The sequence below is a fragment of the Pseudophryne corroboree genome, chromosome 1 (assembly GCF_028390025.1).
Source record: "Pseudophryne corroboree isolate aPseCor3 chromosome 1, aPseCor3.hap2, whole genome shotgun sequence".
NCBI classification, from domain to species: domain Eukaryota; kingdom Metazoa; phylum Chordata; class Amphibia; order Anura; family Myobatrachidae; genus Pseudophryne; species Pseudophryne corroboree.
Window position 1 is genome coordinate 886,473,810 of NC_086444.1, and position 26,280 is coordinate 886,500,089.

Sequence of the window (26,280 nt, forward strand, 5' to 3'; positions counted from 1 at the left end):
TTGCAGAGTTTAAAATTATCCATTCCTGCAGGCAGCCATCTATTAATTGTTGATGCTGATTATGTTCATTATTCAATGGGAAGGTGAATAGATTGGAAAGATTCTGTAGAATATTAAGAATGGACTTTATCACTCTTCAATAGGCACACATTATTGGCATCTAGTAATATAATCATCACAAAGTAGTATCGCTACATGTCAGTTCTAAAGACTTTATTTCATCAGGAACTCAAATCCATCTTTCTTTGATAGGCACACAGTGATTAAATTAGACAAGTAATAAATCAAACCTCTTTGACAAAAATAATTGAATGTGATTATTGAAGTAAGGTGATACTTAACGAATCTAAGGATTTACATCTTAAACACAGAGGAAACTAAAATATATTTCATCAAGAGACCATACAAGCCAAGTCTTTTAGTTCATGATAGCAGTAACACATATATTTTTCCACATTTTTTGTAATTGCACAGCAAATTGTCATGTTTTATATATTTCGAGCAGTTTCCAATATGGCAACTTCAGCGATCAGAGTCTGAATAGCTCAGTCGGTAGAGCATCAGACTTTTAATCTGAGGGTCCAGGGTTCAAGTCCCTGTTCAGGCGAGTGTCTTTTAAACAATGGTGTTTTTGTTTGTGAAGTGGACAATTTTGCAGAGTTTAAAATTATCCATTCCTGCAGGCAGCCATCTTTTAATTGTTGATGCTGATTATGTTCATTATTCAATGGGAAGGTGTATAGATTGGATAGATTCTTTAGAATATTAAGAATAGACTTTATCACTCTTCAATAGGCACACATTATTGGCATCTAGTATTATAGTCATCACAAAGTAGTATCACTACATGTCAGTTCTAAAGACTTTGTTTCATCAGGAACTCAAATCCATCCTTCTTTGATAGGCACACAGTGATTAAATTAGACAAGTAATAAATCAAACCTCTTTGACAAAAATAATTGAATGTGATTATTGAAGTGAGGTGATACTTAAAGCATCTAAGGATTTACAACTTAAACACAGAGGAAACTAAAATATATTTCATCAAGAGACCCTACAAGCCAAGTCTTTCAGTTCATGATTGCAGTAACACATATATTTTTCCACATTTTTTGTAATTGCACAGCAAATTGTCATGTTTTATATATTTCGAGCAGTTTCCAATATGGCAACTTCAGTGCTCAGGGCCTGGATAACTCAGTCGGTAGAGCATCAGACTTTTAATCTGAGGGTCCAGGGTTCAAGTCCCTGTTCAGGCGAGTGTCTTTTAAACAATGTTGTTTTTGTTTGTGAAGTGGACAATTTTGCAGAGTTTAAAATCATCCATTCCTGCAGGCAGCCATCTTTGAATTGTTGATGCTGATTATGTTCATTATTCAATGGGAAGGTGTATAGATTGGAGAGATTCTTTAGAATATTAAGAATGGACTTTATCACTCTTCAATAGGCACACATTATTGGCATCTAGTAATATAGTCATCACAAAGTAGTATCATTACATGTCAGTTCTAAAGACTTTGTTTCATCAGGAACTCAAATCCATCCTTCTTTGATAGGCACACAGTGATTAAATTAGACAAGTAATAAATCAATCCTCTTTGACAAAAATAATTGAATGTGATTATTGAAGTGAGGTGATACTTAAAGCATCTAAGGATTTACAACTTAAACACAGAGGAAACTAAAATATATTTCATCAAGATACCCTACAAGCCAAGTCTTTCAGTTCATGATTGCAGTAACACATATATTTATCCACATTTTTTGTATTTGCACAGCAAATTGTCATGTTTTATATATTTCAAGCAGTTTCCAATATGGCAACTTCAGCACTCAGAGCCTGGATAGCTCAGTCGGTAGAGCATCAGACTTTTAATCTGAGGGTCCAGGGTTCAAGTCCCTGTTCAGGCGAGTGTCTTTTAAACAATGGTGTTTTTGTTTGTGAAATGGACAATTTTGCAGAGTTTAAAATTATCCATTCCTGCAGGCAGCCATCTTTTAATTGTTGATGCTGATTATGTTCATTATTCAATGGGAAGGTGTATAGATTGGAAAGATTCTGTAGAATATTAAGAATGGACTTTATCACTCTTCAATAGGCACACATTATTGGCATCTAGTAATATAATCATCACAAAGTAGTATCGCTACATGTCAGTTCTAAAGACTTTGTTTCATCAGGAACTCAAATCCATCCTTCTTTGATAGGCACACAGTGATTAAATTAGACAAGTAATAAATCAAACCTCTTTGACAAAAATAATTGAATGTGATTATTGAAGTAAGGTGATACTTAACGAATCTAAGGATTTACATCTTAAACACAGAGGAAACTAAAATATATTTCATCAAGAGACCCTACAAGCCAAGTCTTTCAGTTCATGATTGCAGTAACACATATATTTTTCCACATTTTTTGTAATTGCACAGCAAATTGTCATGTTTTATATATTTGAGCAGTTTCCAATATGGCAACTTTAGCGCTCAGAGCCTGGATAGCTCAGTCGGTAGAGCATCAGACTTTTAATCTGAGGGTCCAGGGTTTAAGTCCCTGTTCAGGCGAGTGTCTTTTAAACAATGGTGTTTTTGTTTGTGAAGTGGACAATTTTGCAGAGTTTAAAATCATCCATTCCTGCAGGCAGCCATCTTTTAATTGTTGATGCTGATTATGTTCATTATTCAATGGGAAGGTGTATAGATTGGAGAGATTCTTTAGAATATTAAGAATGGACTTTATCACTCTTCAATAGGCACACATTATTGGCATCTAGTAATATAATCATCACAAAGTAGTATCGCTACATGTCAGTTCTAAAGACTTTATTTCATCAGGAACTCAAATCCATCCTTCTTTGATAGGCACACAGTGATTAAATTAGACAAGTAATAAATCAAACCTCTTTGACAAAAATAATTGAATGTGATTATTGAAGTAAGGTGATACTTAACGAATCTAAGGATTTACATCTTAAACACAGAGGAAACTAAAATATATTTCATCAAGAGACCCTACAAGCCAAGTCTTTCAGTTCATGATTGCAGTAACACATATATTTTTCCACATTTTTTGTAATTGCACAGCAAATTGTCATGTTTTATATATTTGAGCAGTTTCCAATATGGCAACTTCAGCGCTCAGAGCCTGGATAGCTCAGTCGGTAGAGCATCAGACTTTTAATCTGAGGGTCCAGGGTTCAAGTCCCTGTTCAGGCGAGTGTCTTTTAAACAATGGTGTTTTTGTTTGTGAAGTGGACAATTTTGCAGAGTTTAAAATGATCCATTCCTGCAGGCAGCCATCTTTTAATTGTTGATGCTGATTATGTTCATTATTCAATGGGAAGGTGTATAGATTGGAGAGATTCTTTAGAATATTAAGAATGGACTTTATCACTCTTCAATAGGCACACATTATTGGCATCTAGTAATATAGTCATCACAAAGTAGTATCACTACATGTCAGTTCTAAAGACTTTGTTTCATCAGGAACTCAAATCCATCCTTCTTTGATAGGCACACAGTGATTAAATTAGACAAGTAATAAATTAATCCTCTTTGACAAAAATAATTGAATGTGATTATTGAAGTAAGGTGATACTTAACGAATCTAAGGATTTACATCTTAAACACAGAGGAAACTAAAATATATTTCATCAAGAGACCCTACAAGCCAAGTCTTTCAGTTCATGATTGCAGTAACACATATATTTTTCCACATTTTTTGTAATTGCACAGCAAATTGTCATGTTTTATATATTTGAGCAGTTTCCAATATAGCAACTTCAGCGCTCAGAGCCTGGATAGCTCAGTCGGTAGAGCATCAGACTTTTAATCTGAGGGTCCAGGGTTCAAGTCCCTGTTCAGGCGAGTGTCTTTTAAACAATGGTGTTTTTGTTTGTGAAATGGACAATTTTGCAGAGTTTAAAATCATCCATTCCTGCAGGCAGCCATCTTTTAATTGTTGATGCTGATTATGTTCATTATTCAATGGGAAGGTGTATAGATTGGAGAGATTCTTTAGAATATTAAGAATGGACTTTATCACTCTTCAATAGGCACACATTATTGGCATCTAGTAATATAATCATCACAAAGTAGTATCACTACATGTCAGTTCTAAAGACTTTGTTTCATCAGGAACTCAAATCCATCCTTCTTTGATAGGCACACAGTGATTAAATTAGACAAGTAATAAATCAAACCTCTTTGACAAAAATAATTGAATGTGATTATTGAAGTGAGGTGATACTTAAAGCATCTAAGGATTTACAACTTAAACACAGAGGAAACTAAAATATATTTCATCAAGAGACACTACAAGCCAAGTCTTTCAGTTCATGATTGCAGTAACACATATATTTTTCCACATTTTTTGTAATTGCACAGCAAATTGTCATGTTTTATATATTTCGAGCAGTTTCCAATATGGCAACTTCAGCACTCAGAGCCTGGATAGCTCAGTCGGTAGAGCATCAGACTTTTAATCTGAGGGTACAGGGTTCAAGTCCCTGTTCTTGCAAGTGTCTTTTAAACAATGGTGTTTTTGTTTGTGAAATGGACAATTTTGCAGAGTTTAAAATTATCCATTCCTGCAGGCAGCCATCTTTTAATTGTTGATGCTGATTATGTTCATTATTCAATGGGAAGGTGTATAGATTGGAAAGATTCTGTAGAATATTAAGAATGGACTTTATCACTCTTCAATAGGCACACATTATTGGCATCTAGTAATATAATCATCACAAAGTAGTATCGCTACATGTCAGTTCTAAAGACTTTATTTCATCAGGAACTCAAATCCATCCTTCTTTGATAGGCACACAGTGATTAAATTCGACAAGTAATAAATCAAACCTCTTTGACAAAAATAATTGAATGTGATTATTGAAGTAAGGTGATACTTAACGAATCTAAGGATTTACATCTTAAACACAGAGGAAACTAAAATATATTTCATCAAGAGACCATACAAGCCAAGTCTTTTAGTTCATGATAGCAGTAACACATATATTTTTCCACATTTTTTGTAATTGCACAGCAAATTGTCATGTTTTATATATTTCGAGCAGTTTCCAATATGGCAACTTCAGTGCTCAGAACCTAGATAGCTCAGTCGGTAGAGCATCCGACTTTTAATCTGAGGGTCCAGGGTTCAAGTCCCTGTTCAGGCGAGTGTCTTTTAAACAATGGTGTTTTTGTTTGTGAAATGGACAATTTTGCAGAGTTTAAAATCATCCATTCCTGCAGGCAGCCATCTTTTAATTGTTGATGCTGATTATGTTCATTATTCAATGGGAAGGTGTATAGATTGGAGAGATTCTTTAGAATATTAAGAATGGACTTTATCACTCTTCAATAGGCACACATTATTGGCATCTAGTAATATAATCATCACAAAGTAGTATCACTACATGTCAGTTCTAAAGACTTTGTTTCATCAGGAACTCAAATCCATCCTTCTTTGATAGGCACACAGTGATTAAATTAGACAAGTAATAAATCAAACCTCTTTGACAAAAATAATTGAATGTGATTATTGAAGTGAGGTGATACTTAAAGCATCTAAGGATTTACAACTTAAACACAGAGGAAACTAAAATATATTTCATCAAGAGACCCTACAAGCCAAGTCTTTCAGTTCATGATTGCAGTAACACATATATTTTTCCACATTTTTTGTAATTGCACAGCAAATTGTCATGTTTTATATATTTCAAGCAGTTTCCAATATGGCAACTTCAGCACTCAGAGCCTGGATAGCTCAGTCGGTAGAGCATCAGACTTTTAATCTGAGGGTCCAGGCTTCAAGTCCCTGTTCTTGCGAGTGTCTTTTAAACAATGGTGTTTTTGTTTGTGAAATGGACAATTTTGCAGAGTTTAAAATTATCCATTCCTGCAGGCAGCCATCTTTTAATTGTTGATGCTGATTATGTTCATTATTCAATGGGAAGGTGTATAGATTGGAAAGATTCTGTAGAATATTAAGAATGGACTTTATCACTCTTCAATAGGCACACATTATTGGCATCTAGTAATATAATCATCACAAAGTAGTATCGCTACATGTCAGTTCTAAAGACTTTGTTTCATCAGGAACTCAAATCCATCCTTCTTTGATAGGCACACAGTGATTAAATTAGACAAGTAATAAATCAAACCTCTTTGACAAAAATAATTGAATGTGATTATTGAAGTAAGGTGATACTTAACGAATCTAAGGATTTACATCTTAAACACAGAGGAAACTAAAATATATTTCATCAAGAGACCCTACAAGCCAAGTCTTTCAGTTCATGATTGCAGTAACACATATATTTTTCCACATTTTTTGTAATTGCACAGCAAATTGTCATGTTTTATATATTTGAGCAGTTTCCAATATGGCAACTTTAGCGCTCAGAGCCTGGATAGCTCAGTCGGTAGAGCATCAGACTTTTAATCTGAGGGTCCAGGGTTCAAGTCCCTGTTTATGCGAGTGTCTTTTAAACAATGGTGTTTTTGTTTGTGAAATGGACAATTTTGCAGAGTTTAAAATTATCCATTCCTGTAGGCAGCCATCTTTTAATTGTTGATGCTGATTATGTTCATTATTCAATGGTAAGGTGTATAGATTGGAGAGATTCTTTAGAATATTAAGAATGGACTTTATCACTCTTCAATAGGCACACATTATTGGCATCTAGTAATATAATCATCACAAAGTAGTATCACTACATGTCAGTTCTAAAGACTTTGTTTCATCAGGAACTCAAATCCATCCTTCTTTGATAGGCACACAGTGATTAAATTAGACAAGTAATAAATCAAACCTCTTTGACAAAAATAATTGAATGTGATTATTGAAGTAAGGTGATACTTAACGAATCTAAGGATTTACATCTTAAACACAGAGGAAACTAAAATATATTTCATCAAGAGACCCTACAAGCCAAGTCTTTCAGTTCATGATTGCAGTAACACATATATTTATCCACATTTTTTGTATTTGCACAGCAAATTGTCATGTTTTATATATTTCAAGCAGTTTCCAATATGGCAACTTCAGCACTCAGAGCCTGGATAGCTCAGTCGGTAGAGCATCAGACTTTTAATCTGAGGGTCCAGGGTTCAAGTCCCTGTTCAGGCGAGTGTCTTTTAAACAATGGTGTTTTTGTTTGTGAAATGGACAATTTTGCAGAGTTTAAAATTATCCATTCCTGCAGGCAGCCATCTATTAATTGTTGATGCTGATTATGTTCATTATTCAATGGGAAGGTGAATAGATTGGAAAGATTCTGTAGAATATTAAGAATGGACTTTATCACTCTTCAATAGGCACACATTATTGGCATCTAGTAATATAATCATCACAAAGTAGTATCGCTACATGTCAGTTCTAAAGACTTTATTTTGATCAGGAACTCAAATCCATCTTTCTTTGATAGGCACACAGTGATTAAATTAGACAAGTAATAAATCAAAACTCTTTGACAAAAATAATTGAATGTGATTATTGAAGTGAGGTGATACTTAAAGCATCTAAGGATTTACAACTTAAACACAGAGGAAACTAAAATATATTTCATCAAGAGACCCTACAAGCCAAGTCTTTCAGTTCATGATAGCAGTAACACATATATTTTTCCACATTTTTTGTAATTGCACAGCAAATTGTCATGTTTTATATATTTCGAGCAGTTTCCAATATGGCAACTTCAGTGCTCAGATCCTGGATAGCTCAGTCGGTAGAGCATCAGACTTTTAATCTGAGGGTCCAGGGTTCAAGTCCGTGTTCAGGCGAGTGTCTTTTAAACAATGGTGTTTTTGTTTGTGAAATATACAATTTTGCAGAGTTTAAAATCATCCATTCCTGCAGGCAGCCATCTTTTAATTGTTGATGCTGATTATGTTCATTATTCAATAGGAAGGTGTATAGATTGGAAAGATTCTGTAGAATATTAAGAATGGACTTTATCACTCTTCAATAGGCACACATTATTGGCATCTAGTAATATAATCATCACACAGTAGTATCGCTACATGTCAGTTCTAAATACTTTGTTTCATCAGGAACTCAAATCCATCCTTCTTTGATAGGCACACAGTGATTAAATTAGACAAGTAATAAATCAATCCTCTTTGACAAAAATAATTGAATGTGATTATTGAAGTAAGGTGATACTTAACGAATCTAAGGATTTACATCTTAAACACAGAGGAAACTAAAATATATTTCATCAAGAGACCCTACAAGCCAAGTCTTTCAGTTCATGATTGCAGTAACACATATATATTTTTCCACATTTTTTGTAATTGCACAGCAAATTGTCATGTTTTATATATTTCGAGCAGTTTCCAATATGGCAACTACAGCACTCAGAGCCTGGATAGCTCAGTCGGTATAGCATCAGACTTTTAATCTGAGGGTCCAGGGTTCAAGTCCCTGTTCATGCGAGTGTCTTTTAAACAATGGTGTTTTTGTTTGTGAAATGGACAATTTTGCAGAGTTTAAAATTATCCATTCCTGCAGGCAGCCATCTTTTAATTGTTGATGCTGATTATGTTCATTATTCAATGGGAAGGTGTATAGATTGGAAAGATTCTGTAGAATATTAAGAATGGACTTTATCACTCTTCAATAGGCACACATTATTGGCATCTAGTAATATAATCATCACAAAGTAGTATCGCTACATGTCAGTTCTAAAGACTTTATTTCATCAGGAACTCAAATCCATCCTTCTTTGATAGGCACACAGTGATTAAATTCGACAAGTAATAAATCAAACCTCTTTGACAAAAATAATTGAATGTGATTATTGAAGTAAGGTGATACTTAACGAATCTAAGGATTTACATCTTAAACACAGAGGAAACTAAAATATATTTCATCAAGAGACCATACAAGCCAAGTCTTTTAGTTCATGATAGCAGTAACACATATATTTTTCCACATTTTTTGTAATTGCACAGCAAATTGTCATGTTTTATATATTTCGAGCAGTTTCCAATATGGCAACTTCAGTGCTCAGAACCTAGATAGCTCAGTCGGTAGAGCATCCGACTTTTAATCTGAGGGTCCAGGGTTCAAGTCCCTGTTCAGGCGAGTGTCTTTTAAACAATGGTGTTTTTGTTTGTGAAATGGACAATTTTGCAGAGTTTAAAATCATCCATTCCTGCAGGCAGCCATCTTTTAATTGTTGATGCTGATTATGTTCATTATTCAATGGGAAGGTGTATAGATTGGAGAGATTCTTTAGAATATTAAGAATGGACTTTATCACTCTTCAATAGGCACACATTATTGGCATCTAGTAATATAATCATCACAAAGTAGTATCACTACATGTCAGTTCTAAAGACTTTGTTTCATCAGGAACTCAAATCCATCCTTCTTTGATAGGCACACAGTGATTAAATTAGACAAGTAATAAATCAAACCTCTTTGACAAAAATAATTGAATGTGATTATTGAAGTGAGGTGATACTTAAAGCATCTAAGGATTTACAACTTAAACACAGAGGAAACTAAAATATATTTCATCAAGAGACCCTACAAGCCAAGTCTTTCAGTTCATGATAGCAGTAACACATATATTTTTCCACATTTTTTGTAATTGCACAGCAAATTGTCATGTTTTATATATTTCGAGCAGTTTCCAATATGGCAACTTCAGTGCTCAGATCCTGGATAGCTCAGTCGGTAGAGCATCAGACTTTTAATCTGAGGGTCCAGGGTTCAAGTCCGTGTTCAGGCGAGTGTCTTTTAAACAATGGTGTTTTTGTTTGTGAAATATACAATTTTGCAGAGTTTAAAATCATCCATTCCTGCAGGCAGCCATCTTTTAATTGTTGATGCTGATTATGTTCATTATTCAATAGGAAGGTGTATAGATTGGAAAGATTCTGTAGAATATTAAGAATGGACTTTATCACTCTTCAATAGGCACACATTATTGGCATCTAGTAATATAATCATCACACAGTAGTATCGCTACATGTCAGTACTAAATACTTTGTTTCATCAGGAACTCAAATCCATCCTTCTTTGATAGGCACACAGTGATTAAATTAGACAAGTAATAAATCAATCCTCTTTGACAAAAATAATTGAATGTGATTATTGAAGTAAGGTGATACTTAACGAATCTAAGGATTTACATCTTAAACACAGAGGAAACTAAAATATATTTCATCAAGAGACCCTACAAGCCAAGTCTTTCAGTTCATGATTGCAGTAACACATATATATTTTTCCACATTTTTTGTAATTGCACAGCAAATTGTCATGTTTTATATATTTCGAGCAGTTTCCAATATGGCAACATCTGCACTTAGAGCCTGGATAGCTCAGTCGGTAGAGCATCAGACTTTTAATCTGAGGGTCCAGGGTTCAAGTCCCTGTTCATGCGAGTGTCTTTTAAACAATGGTGTTTTTGTTTGTGAAATGGACAATTTTGCAGAGTTTAAAATTATCCATTCCTGCAGGCAGCCATCTTTTAATTGTTGATGCTGATTATGTTCATTATTCAATGGGAAGGTGTATAGATTGGAAAGATTCTGTAGAATATTAAGAATGGACTTTATCACTCTTCAATAGGCACACATTATTGGCATCTAGTAATATAATCATCACAAAGTAGTATCGCTACATGTCAGTTCTAAAGACTTTGTTTCATCAGGAACTCAAATCCATCCTTCTTTGATAGGCACACAGTGATTAAATTAGACAAGTAATAAATCAAACCTCTTTGACAAAAATAATTGAATGTGATTATTGAAGTAAGGTGATACTTAACGAATCTAAGGATTTACATCTTAAACACAGAGGAAACTAAAATATATTTCATCAAGAGACCCTACAAGCCAAGTCTTTCAGTTCATGATTGCAGTAACACATATATTTTTCCACATTTTTTGTAATTGCACAGCAAATTGTCATGTTTTATATATTTGAGCAGTTTCCAATATGGCAACTTTAGCGCTCAGAGCCTGGATAGCTCAGTCGGTAGAGCATCAGACTTTTAATCTGAGGGTCCAGGGTTCAAGTCCCTGTTCAGGCGAGTGTCTTTTAAACAATGGTGTTTTTGTTTGTGAAGTGGACAATTTTGCAGAGTTTAAAATCATCCATTCCTGCAGGCAGCCATCTTTTAATTGTTGATGCTGATTATGTTCATTATTCAATGGGAAGGTGTATAGATTGGAGAGATTCTTTAGAATATTAAGAATGGACTTTATCACTCTTCAATAGGCACACATTATTGGCATCTAGTAATATAATCATCACAAAGTAGTATCGCTACATGTCAGTTCTAAAGACTTTATTTCATCAGGAACTCAAATCCATCCTTCTTTGATAGGCACACAGTGATTAAATTAGACAAGTAATAAATCAAACCTCTTTGACAAAAATAATTGAATGTGATTATTGAAGTAAGGTGATACTTAACGAATCTAAGGATTTACATCTTAAACACAGAGGAAACTAAAATATATTTCATCAAGAGACCCTACAAGCCAAGTCTTTCAGTTCATGATTGCAGTAACACATATATTTTTCCACATTTTTTGTAATTGCACAGCAAATTGTCATGTTTTATATATTTGAGCAGTTTCCAATATGGCAACTTCAGCGCTCAGAGCCTGGGTAGCTCAGTCGGTAGAGCATCAGACTTTTAATCTGAGGGTTCAGGGTTCAAGTCCCTGTTCAGGCGAGTGTCTTTTAAACAATGGTGTTTTTGTTTGTGAAGTGGACAATTTTGCAGAGTTTAAAATGATCCATTCCTGCAGGCAGCCATCTTTTAATTGTTGATGCTGATTATGTTCATTATTCAATGGGAAGGTGTATAGATTGGAGAGATTCTTTAGAATATTAAGAATGGACTTTATCACTCTTCAATAGGCACACATTATTGGCATCTAGTAATATAGTCATCACAAAGTAGTATCACTACATGTCAGTTCTAAAGACTTTGTTTCATCAGGAACTCAAATCCATCCTTCTTTGATAGGCACACAGTGATTAAATTAGACAAGTAATAAATCAAACCTCTTTGACAAAAAGAATTGAATGTGATTATTGAAGTTAGGTGATACTTAACGAATCTAAGGATTTACATCTTAAACACAGAGGAAACTAAAATATATTTCATCAAGAGACCCTACAAGCCAAGTCTTTCAGTTCATGATTGCAGTAACACATATATATTTTTCCACATTTTTTGTAATTGCACAGCAAATTGTCATGTTTTATATATTTCGAGCAGTTTCCAATATGGCAACTACAGCACTCAGAGCCTGGATAGCTCAGTCGGTAGAGCATCAGACTTTTAATCTGAGGGTCCAGGGTTCAAGTCCCTGTTCATGCGAGTGTCTTTTAAACAATGGTGTTTTTGTTTGTGAAATGGACAATTTTGCAGAGTTTAAAATTATCCATTCCTGTAGGCAGCCATCTTTTAATTGTTGATGCTGATTATGTTCATTATTCAATGGGAAGGTGTATAGATTGGAGAGATTCTTTAGAATATTAAGAATGGACTTTATCACTCTTCAATAGGCACACATTATTGGCATCTAGTAATATAATCATCACAAAGTAGTATCACTACATGTCAGTTCTAAAGACTTTGTTTCATCAGGAACTCAAATCCATCCTTCTTTGATAGGCACACAGTGATTAAATTAGACAAGTAATAAATCAAACCTCTTTGACAAAAAGAATTGAATGTGATTATTGAAGTTAGGTGATACTTAACGAATCTAAGGATTTACATCTTAAACACAGAGGAAACTAAAATATATTTCATCAAGAGACCCTACAAGCCAAGTCTTTCAGTTCATGATTGCAGTAACACATATATATTTTTCCACATTTTTTGTAATTGCACAGCAAATTGTCATGTTTTATATATTTCGAGCAGTTTCCAATATGGCAACTACAGCACTCAGAGCCTGGATAGCTCAGTCGGTAGAGCATCAGACTTTTAATCTGAGGGTCCAGGGTTCAAGTCCCTGTTCATGCGAGTGTCTTTTAAACAATGGTGTTTTTGTTTGTGAAATGGACAATTTTGCAGAGTTTAAAATTATCCATTCCTGTAGGCAGCCATCTTTTAATTGTTGATGCTGATTATGTTCATTATTCAATGGGAAGGTGTATAGATTGGAGAGATTCTTTAGAATATTAAGAATGGACTTTATCACTCTTCAATAGGCACACATTATTGGCATCTAGTAATATAATCATCACAAAGTAGTATCACTACATGTCAGTTCTAAAGACTTTGTTTCATCAGGAACTCAAATCCATCCTTCTTTGATAGGCACACAGTGATTAAATTAGACAAGTAATAAATCAAACCTCTTTGACAAAAATAATTGAATGTGATTATTGAAGTGAGGTGATACTTAAAGCATCTAAGGATTTACAACTTAAACACAGAGGAAACTAAAATATATTTCATCAAGAGACCCTACAAGCCAAGTCTTTCAGTTCATGATTGCAGTAACACATATATTTTTCCACATTTTTTGTAATTGCACAGCAAATTGTCATGTTTTATATATTTGAGCAGTTTCCAATATGGCAACTTCAGCGCTCAGAGCCTGGGTAGCTCAGTCGGTAGAGCATCAGACTTTTAATCTGAGGGTTCAGGGTTCAAGTCCCTGTTCAGGCGAGTGTCTTTTAAACAATGGTGTTTTTGTTTGTAAAATGGACAATTTTGCAGAGTTTAAAATTATCCATTCCTGCAAGCAGCCATCTTTTAATTGTTGATGCTGATTATGTTCATTATTCAATGGGAAGGTGTATAGATTGGAAAGATTCTGTAGAATATTAAGAATGGACTTTATCACTCTTCAATAGGCACACATTATTGGCATCTAGTAATATAATCATCACAAAGTAGTATCGCTACATGTCAGTTCTAAAGACTTTATTTCATCAGGAACTCAAATCCATCCTTCTTTGATAGGCACACAGTGATTAAATTCGACAAGTAATAAATCAAACCTCTTTGACAAAAATAATTGAATGTGATTATTGAAGTAAGGTGATACTTAACGAATCTAAGGATTTACATCTTAAACACAGAGGAAACTAAAATATATTTCATCAAGAGACCATACAAGCCAAGTCTTTTAGTTCATGATAGCAGTAACACATATATTTTTCCACATTTTTTGTAATTGCACAGCAAATTGTCATGTTTTATATATTTCGAGCAGTTTCCAATATGGCAACTTCAGTGCTCAGAACCTAGATAGCTCAGTCGGTAGAGCATCCGACTTTTAATCTGAGGGTCCAGGGTTCAAGTCCCTGTTCAGGCGAGTGTCTTTTAAACAATGGTGTTTTTGTTTGTGAAATGGACAATTTTGCAGAGTTTAAAATCATCCATTCCTGCAGGCAGCCATCTTTTAATTGTTGATGCTGATTATGTTCATTATTCAATGGGAAGGTGTATAGATTGGAGAGATTCTTTAGAATATTAAGAATGGACTTTATCACTCTTCAATAGGCACACATTATTGGCATCTAGTAATATAATCATCACAAAGTAGTATCACTACATGTCAGTTCTAAAGACTTTGTTTCATCAGGAACTCAAATCCATCCTTCTTTGATAGGCACACAGTGATTAAATTAGACAAGTAATAAATCAAACCTCTTTGACAAAAATAATTGAATGTGATTATTGAAGTGAGGTGATACTTAAAGCATCTAAGGATTTACAACTTAAACACAGAGGAAACTAAAATATATTTCATCAAGAGACCCTACAAGCCAAGTCTTTCAGTTCATGATTGTAGTAACACATATATTTTTCCACATTTTTTGTAATTGCACAGCAAATTGTCATGTTTTATATATTTCAAGCAGTTTCCAATATGGCAACTTCAGGACTCAGAGCCTGGATAGCTCAGTCGGTAGAGCATCAGACTTTTAATCTGAGGGTCCAGGGTTCAAGTCCCTGTTCTTGCGAGTGTCTTTTAAACAATGGTGTTTTTGTTTGTGAAATGGACAATTTTGCAGAGTTTAAAATTATCCATTCCTGCAGGCAGCCATCTTTTAATTGTTGATGCTGATTATGTTCATTATTCAATGGGAAGGTGTATAGATTGGAAAGATTCTGTAGAATATTAAGAATGGACTTTATCACTCTTCAATAGGCACACATTATTGGCATCTAGTAATATAATCATCACAAAGTAGTATCGCTACATGTCAGTTCTAAAGACTTTGTTTCATCAGGAACTCAAATCCATCCTTCTTTGATAGGCACACAGTGATTAAATTAGACAAGTAATAAATCAAACCTCTTTGACAAAAATAATTGAATGTGATTATTGAAGTAAGGTGATACTTAACGAATCTAAGGATTTACATCTTAAACACAGAGGAAACTAAAATATATTTCATCAAGAGACCCTACAAGCCAAGTCTTTCAGTTCATGATTGCAGTAACACATATATTTTTCCACATTTTTTGTAATTGCACAGCAAATTGTCATGTTTTATATATTTGAGCAGTTTCCAATATGGCAACTTTAGCGCTCAGAGCCTGGATAGCTCAGTCGGTAGAGCATCAGACTTTTAATCTGAGGGTCCAGGGTTCAAGTCCCTGTTCAGGCGAGTGTCTTTTAAACAATGGTGTTTTTGTTTGTGAAGTGGACAATTTTGCAGAGTTTAAAATCATCCATTCCTGCAGGCAGCCATCTTTTAATTGTTGATGCTGATTATGTTCATTATTCAATGGGAAGGTGTATAGATTGGAGAGATTCTTTAGAATATTAAGAATGGACTTTATCACTCTTCAATAGGCACACATTATTGGCATCTAGTAATATAGTCATCACAAAGTAGTATCACTACATGTCAGTTCTAAAGACTTTATTTCATCAGGAACTCAAATCCATCCTTCTTTGATAGGAACACAGTGATTAAATTAGACAAGTAATAAATCAAACCTCTTTGACAAAAAGAATTGAATGTGATTATTGAAGTTAGGTGATACTTAACGAATCTAAGGATTTACATCTTAAACACAGAGGAAACTAAAATATATTTCATCAAGAGACCCTACAAGCCAAGTCTTTCAGTTCATGATTGCAGTAACACATATATTTTTCCACATTTTTTGTAATTGCACAGCAAATTGTCATGTTTTATATATTTGAGCAGTTTCCAATATGACAACTTCAGCGCTCAGAGCCTGGATAGCGCAGTCGGTAGAGCATCAGACTTTTAATCTGAGGGTCCAGGGTTCAAGTGCCTGTTCAGGCAAGTGTCTTTTAAACAATGGTGTTTTTGTTTGTGAAGTGGACAATTTTGCAGAGTTTAAAATTATCCATTCCTGCAGGCAGCCATCTTTTAATTGTTGATGCTGATTATGTTCATTATTCAATGGGAAGGTGTATAGATTGGAGAGATTCTTTAGAATATTAAGAATGGACTTTATCACTCTTCAATAGGCACACATTATTGGCATCTAGTAATATAGTCATCACAAAGTAGTATCGCTACATGTCAGTTCTAAAGACTTTATTTCATCAGGAACTCAAATCCATCCTTCTTTGATAGGCACACAGTGATTAAATTAGACAAGTAATAAATCAAACCTCTTTGACAAAAATAATTGAATGTGATTATTGAAGTAAGGTGATACTTAACGAATCTAAGGATTTACATCTTAAACACAGAGGAAACTAAAATATATTTCATCAAGAGACCCTACAAGCCAAGTCTTTCAGTTCATGATAGCAGTAACACATATATTTATCCACATTTTTTGTATTTGCACAGCAAATTGTCATGTTTTATATATTTCAAGCAGTTTCCAATATGGCAACTTCAGCACTCAGAGCCTGGATAGCTCAGTCGGTAGAGCATCAGACTTTTAATCTGAGGGTCCAGGGTTCAAGTCCCTGTTCAGGCGAGTGTCTTTTAAACAATGGTGTTTTTGTTTGTGAAATGGACAATTTTGCAGAGTTTAAAATTATCCATTCCTGCAGGCAGCCATCTATTAATTGTTGATGCTGATTATGTTCATTATTCAATGGGAAGGTGAATAGATTGGAAAGATTCTGTAGAATATTAAGAATGGACTTTATCACTCTTCAATAGGCACACATTATTGGCATCTAGTAATATAATCATCACAAAGTAGTATCACTACATGTCAGTTCTAAAGACTTTGTTTCATCAGGAACTCAAATCCATCCTTCTTTGATAGGCACACAGTGATTAAATTAGACAAGTAATTAATCAAACCTCTTTGACAAAAATAATTGAATGTGATTATTGAAGTGAGGTGATACTTAAAGCATCTAAGGATTTACAACTTAAACACAGAGGAAACTAAAATATATTTCATCAAGAGACCCTACAAGCCAAGTCTTTCAGTTCATGATTGCAGTAACACATATATTTTTCCACATTTTTTGTAATTGCACAGCAAATTGTCATGTTTTATATATTTCGAGCAGTTTCCAATATGGCAACTTCTGCACTCAGAGCCTGGATAGCTCAGTTGGTAGAGCATCAGACCTTTAATCTGAGGGTCCAGGGTTCAAGTCCCTATTCAGGCGAGTGTCTTTTAAACAATGGTGTTTTTGTTTTGTGAAATGGACAATTTTGCAGAGCTTAAAATTATCCATTCCTGCAGGCAGCCATCTTTTAATTGTTGATGCTGATTATGTTCATTATTCAATGGGAAGGTGTATAGATTGGAAAGATTCTGTAGAATATTAAGAATGGACTTTATCACTCTTTAATAGGCACACATTATTGGCATCTAGTAATATAATCATCACAAAGTAGTATCGCTACATGTCAGTTCTAAAGACTTTATTTCATCAGGAACTCAAATCCATCCTTCTTTGATAGGCACACAGTGATTAAATTAGACAAGTAATAAATCAAACTTCTTTGACAAAAATAATTGAATGTGATTATTGAAGTAAGGTGATACTTAACGAATCTAAGGATTTACATCTTAAACACAGAGGAAACTAAAATATATTTCATCAAGAGACCCTACAAGCCAAGTCTTTCAGTTCATGATAGCAGTAACACATACATTTTTCCACATTTTTTGTAATTGCACAGCAAATTGTCATGTTTTATATATTTCGAGCAGTTTCCAATATGGCAACTTCAGTGCTCAGAGCCTGGATAGCTCAGTCGGTAGAGCATCAGACTTTTAATCTGAGGATACAGGGTTCAAGTCCCTGTTCAGGCGAGTGTCTTTTAAACAATGGTGTTTTTGTTTGTGAAATGGACAATTTTGCAGAGTTTAAAATCATCCATTCCTGCAGGCAGCCATCTTTTAATTGTTGATGCTGATTATGTTCATTATTCAATGGGAAGGTGAAAAGATTAGAAAGATTCTGTAGAATATTAAGAATGGACTTTATCACTCTTCAATAGGCACACATTATTGGCATCTAGTAATATAATCATCACAAAGTAGTATCGCTACATGTTAGTTCTAAAGACTTTATTTTATCAGGAACTCAAATCCATCCTTCTTTGATAGGCACACAGTGGTTAAATTAGACAAGTAATAAATCAAACCTCTTTGACAAAAATAATTGAATGTGATTATTGAAGTAAGGTGATACTTAATGAATCTAAGGATTTACATCTTAAACACAGAGGAAACTAAAATATATTTCATCAAGAGACCCTACAAGCCAAGTCTTTCAGTTCATGATTGCAGTAACACATATATTTTTCCACATTTTTTGTAATTGCACAGCAAATTGTCATGTTTTATATATTTCGAGCAGTTTCCAAAATGGCAACTTCAGCACTCAGAGCCAGGATAACTCAGTCGGTAGAGCATCAGACTTTTAATATGAGGGTCCAGGGTTCAAGTCCCTGTTCAGGCGAGTGTCTTTTAAACAATGGTGTTTTTGTTTGTGAAATGGACAATTTTGCAGAGTTTAAAATTATCCATTCCTGCAGGCAGCCATCTTTTAATTGTTGATGCTGATTATGTTCATTATTCAATGGGAAGGTGTATAGATTGGAAAGATTCTGTAGAATATTAAGAACGGACTTTATCACTCTTCAATAGGCACACATTATTGGCATCTAGTAATATAATCATCACAAAGTAGTATCGCTACATGTCAGTTCTAAAGACTTTATTTCATCAGGAACTCAAATCCATCCTTCTTTGATAGGCACACAGTGATTAAAATTGACAAGTAATAAATCAAACCTCTTTAACAAAAATAATTGAATGTGATTATTGAAGTAAGGTGATACTTAACGAATCTAAGGATTTACATCTTAAACACAGAGGAAACTAAAATATATTTCATCAAGAGACCCTACAAGCCAAGCCTTTCAGTTCATGATAGCAGTAACACATATATTTTTCCACATTTTTTGTAATTGCACAGCAAATTGTCATGTTTTATATATTTGAGCAGTTTCCAATATGGCAACTTCAGCGCTCAGAACCTGGATAGCTCAGTCGGTAGAGCATCAGACTTTTAATCTGAGGGTCCAGGGTTCAAGTCCCTGTTCAGGCGAGTGTCTTTTAAACAATGTTGTTTTTGTTTGTGAAGTGGACAATTTTGCAGAGTTTAAAATCATCCATTCCTGCAGGCAGCCATCTTTTAATTGTTGATGCTGATTATGTTCATTATTTAATGGGAAGGTGTATAGATTGGAGAGATTCTTTAGAATATTAAGAATGGACTTTATCACTCTTCAATAGGCACACATTATTGGCATCTAGTAATATAGTCATCACAAAGTAGTATCATTACATGTCAGTTCTAAAGACTTTGTTTCATCAGGAACTCAAATCCATCCTTCTTTGATAGGCACACAGTGATTAAATTAGACAAGTAATAAATCAATCCTCTTTGACAAAAATAATTGAATGTGATTATTGAAGTGAGGTGATACTTAAAGCATCTAAGGATTTACAACTTAAACACAGAGGAAACTAAAATATATTTAATCAAGATACCCTACAAGCCAAGTCTTTCAGTTCATGATTGCAGTAACACATATATTTATCCACATTTTTTGTATTTGCACAGCAAATTGTCATGTTTTATATATTTCAAGCAGTTTCCAATATGGCAACTTCTGCACTCAGAGCCTGGATTGCTCAGTCGGTAGAGCATCAGACTTTTAATCTGAGGGTCCAGGGTTCAAGTCCCTGTTCAGGCGAATGTCTTTTAAACAATGGTGTTTTTGTTTGTGAAATGGACAATTTTGCAGAGTTTAAAATTATCCATTCCTGCTGGCAGCCATCTATTAATTGTTGATGCTGATTATGTTCATTATTCAATGGGAAGGTGAATAGATTGGAAAGATTCTGTAGAATATTAAGAATGGACTTTATCACTCTTCAATAGGCACACATTATTGGCATCTAGTAATATAATCATCACAAGTAGTATCGCTACATGTCAGTTCTAAAGACTTTATTTCATCAGGAACTCAAATCCATCTTTCTTTGATAGGCACACAGTGATTAAATTAGACAAGTAATAAATCAAACCTCTTTGACAAAAATAATTGAATGTGATTATTGAAGTAAGGTGATACTTAACGAATCTAAGGATTTACATCTTAAATACAGAGGAAACTAAAATATATTTCATCAAGAGACCATACAAGCCAAGTCTTTTAGTTCATGATAGCAGTAACACATATATTTTTCCACATTTTTTGTAATTGCACAGCAAATTGTCATGTTTTATATATTTCGAGCAGTTTCCAATATGGCAACTTCAGTGCTCAGAGCCTGGATAGCTCAGTCGGTAAAGCATCAGACTTTTAATCTGAGGGTCCAGGGTTCAAGTCCCTGTTCAGGCGAGTGTCTTTTAAATAATGTTGTTTTTGTTTGTGAAGTGGACAATTTTACAGAGTTTAAAATTATCCATTCCTGCAGGCAGCCATCTTTTAATTGTTGATGCTGATTATGTTCATTATGTAATGGGAAGGTGTATAGATTGGAGAGATTCTTTAGAATATTAAGAATGGACTTTATCACTCTTCAATAGGCACACATTATTGGCATCTAGTAATATAGTCATCACAAAGTAGTATCACTACATGTCAGTTCTAAAGACTTTGTTTCATCAGGAACTCAAATCCATCCTTCTTTGATAGGCACACAGTGATTAAATTAGACAAGTAATAAATCAATCCTCTTTGACAAAAATAATTGAATGTGATTATTGAAGTGAGGTGATACTTAAAGCATCTAAGGATTTACAACTTAAACACAGAGGAAACTAAAATATATTTAATCAAGAGACCCTACAAGCCAAGTCTTTCAGTTCATGATTGCAGTAACACATATATTTATCCACATTTTTTGTATTTGCACAGCAAATTGTCATGTTTTATGTATTTCAAGCAGTTTCCAATATGGCAACTTCAGCACTCAGAGCCTGGATAGCTCAGTCGGTAGAGCATCAGACTTTTTATCTGAGGGTCCAGGGTTCAAGTCCCTGTTCAGACGAGTGTCTTTTAAACAATGGTGTTTTTGTTTGTGAAATGGACAATTTTGCAGAGTTTAAAATTATCCATTCCTGCAGGCAGCCATCTATTAATTGTTGATGCTGATTATGTTCATTATTCAATGGGAAGGTGAATAGATTGGAAAGATTCTGTAGAATATTAAGAATGGACTTTATCACTCTTCAATAGGCACACATTATTGGCATCTAGTAATATAATCATCACAAAGTAGTATCGCTACATGTCAGTTCTAAAGACTTTATTTCATCAGGAACTCAAATCCATCTTTCTTTGATAGGCACACAGTGATTAAATTAGACAAGTAATAAATCAAACCTCTTTGACAAAAATAATTGAATGTGATTATTGAAGTAAGGTGATACTTAACGAATCTAAGGATTTACATCTTAAACACAGAGGAAACTAAAATATATTTCATCAAGAGACCATACAAGCCAAGTCTTTTAGTTCATGATAGCAGTAACACATATATTTTTCCACATTTTTTGTAATTGCACAGCAAATTGTCATGTTTTATATATTTCGAGCAGTTTCCAATATGGCAACTTCAGCGATCAGAGTCTGAATAGCTCAGTCGGTAGAGCATCAGACTTTTAATCTGAGGGTCCAGGGTTCAAGTCCCTGTTCAGGCGAGTGTCTTTTAAACAATGGTGTTTTTGTTTGTGAAGTGGACAATTTTGCAGAGTTTAAAATTATCCATTCCTGCAGGCAGCCATCTTTTAATTGTTGATGCTGATTATGTTCATTATTCAATGGGAAGGTGTATAGATTGGATAGATTCTTTAGAATATTAAGAATAGACTTTATCACTCTTCAATAGGCACACATTATTGGCATCTAGTATTATAGTCATCACAAAGTAGTATCACTACATGTCAGTTCTAAAGACTTTGTTTCATCAGGAACTCAAATCCATCCTTCTTTGATAGGCACACAGTGATTAAATTAGACAAGTAATAAATCAAACCTCTTTGACAAAAATAATTGAATGTGATTATTGAAGTGAGGTGATACTTAAAGCATCTAAGGATTTACAACTTAAACACAGAGGAAACTAAAATATATTTCATCAAGAGACCCTACAAGCCAAGTCTTTCAGTTCATGATTGCAGTAACACATATATTTTTCCACATTTTTTGTAATTGCACAGCAAATTGTCATGTTTTATATATTTCGAGCAGTTTCCAATATGGCAACTTCAGTGCTCAGGGCCTGGATAACTCAGTCGGTAGAGCATCAGACTTTTAATCTGAGGGTCCAGGGTTCAAGTCCCTGTTCAAGCGAGTGTCTTTTAAACAATGTTGTTTTTGTTTGTGAAGTGGACAATTTTGCAGAGTTTAAAATCATCCATTCCTGCAGGCAGCCATCTTTGAATTGTTGATGCTGATTATGTTCATTATTCAATGGGAAGGTGTATAGATTGGAGAGATTCTTTAGAATATTAAGAATGGACTTAATCACTCTTCAATAGGCACACATTATTGGCATCTAGTAATATAGTCATCACAAAGTAGTATCATTACATGTCAGTTCTAAAGACTTTGTTTCATCAGGAACTCAAATCCATCCTTCTTTGATAGGCACACAGTGATTAAATTAGACAAGTAATAAATCAATCCTCTTTGACAAAAATAATTGAATGTGATTATTGAAGTGAGGTGATACTTAAAGCATCTAAGGATTTACAACTTAAACACAGAGGAAACTAAAATATATTTCATCAAGATACCCTACAAGCCAAGTCTTTCAGTTCATGATTGCAGTAACACATATATTTATCCACATTTTTTGTATTTGCACAGCAAATTGTCATGTTTTATATATTTCAAGCAGTTTCCAATATGGCAACTTCTGCACTCAGAGCCTGGATAGCTCAGTCGGTAGAGCATCAGACTTTTAATCTGAGGGTCCAGGGTTCAAGTCCCTGTTCAGGCGAATGTCTTTTAAACAATGGTGTTTTTGTTTGTGAAATGGACAATTTTGCAGAGTTTAAAATTATCCATTCCTGCAGGCAGCCATCTATTAATTGTTGATGCTGATTATGTTCATTATTCAATGGGAAGGTGAATAGATTGGAAAGATTCTGTAGAATATTAAGAATGGACTTTATCACTCTTCAATAGGCACACATTATTGGCATCTAGTAATATAATCATCACAAGTAGTATCGCTACATGTCAGTTCTAAAGACTTTATTTCATCAGGAACTCAAATCCATCTTTCTTTGATAGGCACACAGTGATTAAATTAGACAAGTAATAAATCAAACCTCTTTGACAAAAATAATTGAATGTGATTATTGAAGTAAGGTGATACTTAACGAATCTAAGGATTTACATCTTAAACACAGAGGAAACTAAAATATATTTCATCAAGAGACCCTACAAGCCAAGCCTTTCAGTTCATGATAGCAGTAACACATATATTTTTCCACATTTTTTGTAATTGCACAGCAAATTGTCATGTTTTATATATTTGAGCAGTTTCCAATATGGCAACTTCAGCGCTCAGAACCTGGATAGCTCAGTCGGTAGAGCATCAGACTTTTAATCTGAGGGTCCAGGGTTCAAGTCCCTGTTCAGGCGAGTGTCTTTTAAACAATGTTGTTTTTGTTTGTGAAGTGGACAATTTTGCAGAGTTTAAAATCATCCATTCCTGCAGGCAGCCATCTTTTAATTGTTGATGCTGATTATGTTCATTATTTAATGGGAAGGTGTATAGATTGGAGAGATTCTTTAGAATATTAAGAATGGACTTTATCACTCTTCAATAGGCACACATTATTGGCATCTAGTAATATAGTCATCACAAAGTAGTATCATTACATGTCAGTTCTAAAGACTTTGTTTCATCAGGAACTCAAATCCATCCTTCTTTGATAGGCACACAGTGATTAAATTAGACAAGTAATAAATCAATCCTCTTTGACAAAAATAATTGAATGTGATTATTGAAGTGAGGTGATACTTAAAGCATCTAAGGATTTACAACTTAAACACAGAGGAAACTAAAATATATTTAATCAAGATACCCTACAAGCCAAGTCTTTCAGTTCATGATTGCAGTAACACATATATTTATCCACATTTTTTGTATTTGCACAGCAAATTGTCATGTTTTATATATTTCAAGCAGTTTCCAATATGGCAACTTCTGCACTCAGAGCCTGGATTGCTCAGTCGGTAGAGCATCAGACTTTTAATCTGAGGGTCCATGGTTCAAGTCCCTGTTCAGGCGAATGTCTTTTAAACAATGGTGTTTTTGTTTGTGAAATGGACAATTTTGCAGAGTTTAAAATTATCCATTCCTGCTGGCAGCCATCTATTAATTGTTGATGCTGATTATGTTCATTATTCAATGGGAAGGTGAATAGATTGGAAAGATTCTGTAGAATATTAAGAATGGACTTTATCACTCTTCAATAGGCACACATTATTGGCATCTAGTAATATAATCATCACAAGTAGTATCGCTACATGTCAGTTCTAAAGACTTTATTTCATCAGGAACTCAAATCCATCTTTCTTTGATAGGCACACAGTGATTAAATTAGACAAGTAATAAATCAAACCTCTTTGACAAAAATAATTGAATGTGATTATTGAAGTAAGGTGATACTTAACGAATCTAAGGATTTACATCTTAAATACAGAGGAAACTAAAATATATTTCATCAAGAGACCATACAAGCCAAGTCTTTTAGTTCATGATAGCAGTAACACATATATTTTTCCACATTTTTTGTAATTGCACAGCAAATTGTCATGTTTTATATATTTCGAGCAGTTTCCAATATGGCAACTTCAGTGCTCAGAGCCTGGATAGCTCAGTCGGTAAAGCATCAGACTTTTAATCTGAGGGTCCAGGGTTCAAGTCCCTGTTCAGGCGAGTATCTTTTAAATAATGTTGTTTTTGTTTGTGAAGTGGACAATTTTACAGAGTTTAAAATTATCCATTCCTGCAGGCAGCCATCTTTTAATTGTTGATGCTGATTATGTTCATTATGTAATGGGAAGGTGTATAGATTGGAGAGATTCTTTAGAATATTAAGAATGGACTTTATCACTCTTCAATAGGCACACATTATTGGCATCTAGTAATATAGTCATCACAAAGTAGTATCACTACATGTCAGTTCTAAAGACTTTGTTTCATCAGGAACTCAAATCCATCCTTCTTTGATAGGCACACAGTGATTAAATTAGACAAGTAATAAATCAATCCTCTTTGACAAAAATAATTGAATGTGATTATTGAAGTGAGGTGATACTTAAAGCATCTAAGGATTTACAAGTTAAACACAGAGGAAACTAAAATATATTTAATCAAGAGACCCTACAAGCCAAGTCTTTCAGTTCATGATTGCAGTAACACATATATTTATCCACATTTTTTGTATTTGCACAGCAAATTGTCATGTTTTATGTATTTCAAGCAGTTTCCAATATGGCAGCTTCAGCACTCAGAGCCTGGATAGCTCAGTCGGTAGAGCATCAGACTTTTAATCTGAGGGTCCAGGGTTCAAGTCCCTGTTCAGACGAGTGTCTTTTAAACAATGGTGTTTTTGTTTGTGAAATGGACAATTTTGCAGAGTTTAAAATTATCCATTCCTGCAGGCAGCCATCTATTAATTGTTGATGCTGATTATGTTCATTATTCAATGGGAAGGTGAATAGATTGGAAAGATTCTGTAGAATATTAAGAATGGACTTTATCACTCTTCAATAGGCACACATTATTGGCATCTAGTAATATAATCATCACAAAGTAGTATCGCTACATGTCAGTT

General features: G+C 34.2%; 27 non-coding genes across 27 annotated transcripts; all 27 read left to right on the plus strand.

Moving 5' to 3' along the window:
- The first annotated feature begins 534 nt into the window (after nt 1-534).
- TRNAK-UUU (transfer RNA lysine (anticodon UUU)) lies at nt 535-607 on the plus strand. Its single transcript has one exon. It is a non-coding gene; the product is annotated as a tRNA-Lys (tRNA).
- Nucleotides 608-1,186: 579 nt separating this feature from the next.
- On the plus strand, nt 1,187-1,259 carry TRNAK-UUU (transfer RNA lysine (anticodon UUU)). Its single transcript has one exon. It is a non-coding gene; the product is annotated as a tRNA-Lys (tRNA).
- Nucleotides 1,260-1,838: 579 nt separating this feature from the next.
- Nucleotides 1,839-1,911, plus strand: TRNAK-UUU (transfer RNA lysine (anticodon UUU)). Its single transcript has one exon. It is a non-coding gene; the product is annotated as a tRNA-Lys (tRNA).
- Nucleotides 1,912-2,489: 578 nt separating this feature from the next.
- Nucleotides 2,490-2,562, plus strand: TRNAK-UUU (transfer RNA lysine (anticodon UUU)). The gene has a single exon. It is a non-coding gene; the product is annotated as a tRNA-Lys (tRNA).
- Nucleotides 2,563-3,140: 578 nt separating this feature from the next.
- On the plus strand, nt 3,141-3,213 carry TRNAK-UUU (transfer RNA lysine (anticodon UUU)). The gene has a single exon. It is a non-coding gene; the product is annotated as a tRNA-Lys (tRNA).
- A 578-nt stretch (nt 3,214-3,791) lies between these two features.
- Nucleotides 3,792-3,864, plus strand: TRNAK-UUU (transfer RNA lysine (anticodon UUU)). Its single transcript has one exon. It is a non-coding gene; the product is annotated as a tRNA-Lys (tRNA).
- A 2,534-nt stretch (nt 3,865-6,398) lies between these two features.
- On the plus strand, nt 6,399-6,471 carry TRNAK-UUU (transfer RNA lysine (anticodon UUU)). The gene has a single exon. It is a non-coding gene; the product is annotated as a tRNA-Lys (tRNA).
- A 579-nt stretch (nt 6,472-7,050) lies between these two features.
- TRNAK-UUU (transfer RNA lysine (anticodon UUU)) lies at nt 7,051-7,123 on the plus strand. The gene has a single exon. It is a non-coding gene; the product is annotated as a tRNA-Lys (tRNA).
- Nucleotides 7,124-10,315: 3,192 nt separating this feature from the next.
- On the plus strand, nt 10,316-10,388 carry TRNAK-UUU (transfer RNA lysine (anticodon UUU)). Its single transcript has one exon. It is a non-coding gene; the product is annotated as a tRNA-Lys (tRNA).
- Nucleotides 10,389-10,966: 578 nt separating this feature from the next.
- Nucleotides 10,967-11,039, plus strand: TRNAK-UUU (transfer RNA lysine (anticodon UUU)). Its single transcript has one exon. It is a non-coding gene; the product is annotated as a tRNA-Lys (tRNA).
- Nucleotides 11,040-11,617: 578 nt separating this feature from the next.
- TRNAK-UUU (transfer RNA lysine (anticodon UUU)) lies at nt 11,618-11,690 on the plus strand. Its single transcript has one exon. It is a non-coding gene; the product is annotated as a tRNA-Lys (tRNA).
- A 581-nt stretch (nt 11,691-12,271) lies between these two features.
- On the plus strand, nt 12,272-12,344 carry TRNAK-UUU (transfer RNA lysine (anticodon UUU)). Its single transcript has one exon. It is a non-coding gene; the product is annotated as a tRNA-Lys (tRNA).
- A 581-nt stretch (nt 12,345-12,925) lies between these two features.
- TRNAK-UUU (transfer RNA lysine (anticodon UUU)) lies at nt 12,926-12,998 on the plus strand. Its single transcript has one exon. It is a non-coding gene; the product is annotated as a tRNA-Lys (tRNA).
- Nucleotides 12,999-13,576: 578 nt separating this feature from the next.
- TRNAK-UUU (transfer RNA lysine (anticodon UUU)) lies at nt 13,577-13,649 on the plus strand. The gene has a single exon. It is a non-coding gene; the product is annotated as a tRNA-Lys (tRNA).
- A 1,882-nt stretch (nt 13,650-15,531) lies between these two features.
- On the plus strand, nt 15,532-15,604 carry TRNAK-UUU (transfer RNA lysine (anticodon UUU)). The gene has a single exon. It is a non-coding gene; the product is annotated as a tRNA-Lys (tRNA).
- Nucleotides 15,605-16,834: 1,230 nt separating this feature from the next.
- On the plus strand, nt 16,835-16,907 carry TRNAK-UUU (transfer RNA lysine (anticodon UUU)). Its single transcript has one exon. It is a non-coding gene; the product is annotated as a tRNA-Lys (tRNA).
- A 579-nt stretch (nt 16,908-17,486) lies between these two features.
- Nucleotides 17,487-17,559, plus strand: TRNAK-UUU (transfer RNA lysine (anticodon UUU)). The gene has a single exon. It is a non-coding gene; the product is annotated as a tRNA-Lys (tRNA).
- Nucleotides 17,560-18,139: 580 nt separating this feature from the next.
- On the plus strand, nt 18,140-18,212 carry TRNAK-UUU (transfer RNA lysine (anticodon UUU)). The gene has a single exon. It is a non-coding gene; the product is annotated as a tRNA-Lys (tRNA).
- Nucleotides 18,213-19,442: 1,230 nt separating this feature from the next.
- Nucleotides 19,443-19,515, plus strand: TRNAK-UUU (transfer RNA lysine (anticodon UUU)). Its single transcript has one exon. It is a non-coding gene; the product is annotated as a tRNA-Lys (tRNA).
- A 579-nt stretch (nt 19,516-20,094) lies between these two features.
- On the plus strand, nt 20,095-20,167 carry TRNAK-UUU (transfer RNA lysine (anticodon UUU)). Its single transcript has one exon. It is a non-coding gene; the product is annotated as a tRNA-Lys (tRNA).
- A 578-nt stretch (nt 20,168-20,745) lies between these two features.
- On the plus strand, nt 20,746-20,818 carry TRNAK-UUU (transfer RNA lysine (anticodon UUU)). The gene has a single exon. It is a non-coding gene; the product is annotated as a tRNA-Lys (tRNA).
- Nucleotides 20,819-21,397: 579 nt separating this feature from the next.
- Nucleotides 21,398-21,470, plus strand: TRNAK-UUU (transfer RNA lysine (anticodon UUU)). Its single transcript has one exon. It is a non-coding gene; the product is annotated as a tRNA-Lys (tRNA).
- Nucleotides 21,471-22,049: 579 nt separating this feature from the next.
- On the plus strand, nt 22,050-22,122 carry TRNAK-UUU (transfer RNA lysine (anticodon UUU)). The gene has a single exon. It is a non-coding gene; the product is annotated as a tRNA-Lys (tRNA).
- Nucleotides 22,123-23,353: 1,231 nt separating this feature from the next.
- TRNAK-UUU (transfer RNA lysine (anticodon UUU)) lies at nt 23,354-23,426 on the plus strand. Its single transcript has one exon. It is a non-coding gene; the product is annotated as a tRNA-Lys (tRNA).
- A 577-nt stretch (nt 23,427-24,003) lies between these two features.
- Nucleotides 24,004-24,076, plus strand: TRNAK-UUU (transfer RNA lysine (anticodon UUU)). The gene has a single exon. It is a non-coding gene; the product is annotated as a tRNA-Lys (tRNA).
- A 1,230-nt stretch (nt 24,077-25,306) lies between these two features.
- Nucleotides 25,307-25,379, plus strand: TRNAK-UUU (transfer RNA lysine (anticodon UUU)). Its single transcript has one exon. It is a non-coding gene; the product is annotated as a tRNA-Lys (tRNA).
- Nucleotides 25,380-25,958: 579 nt separating this feature from the next.
- Nucleotides 25,959-26,031, plus strand: TRNAK-UUU (transfer RNA lysine (anticodon UUU)). Its single transcript has one exon. It is a non-coding gene; the product is annotated as a tRNA-Lys (tRNA).
- The last annotated feature ends 249 nt before the right edge of the window (nt 26,032-26,280 follow it).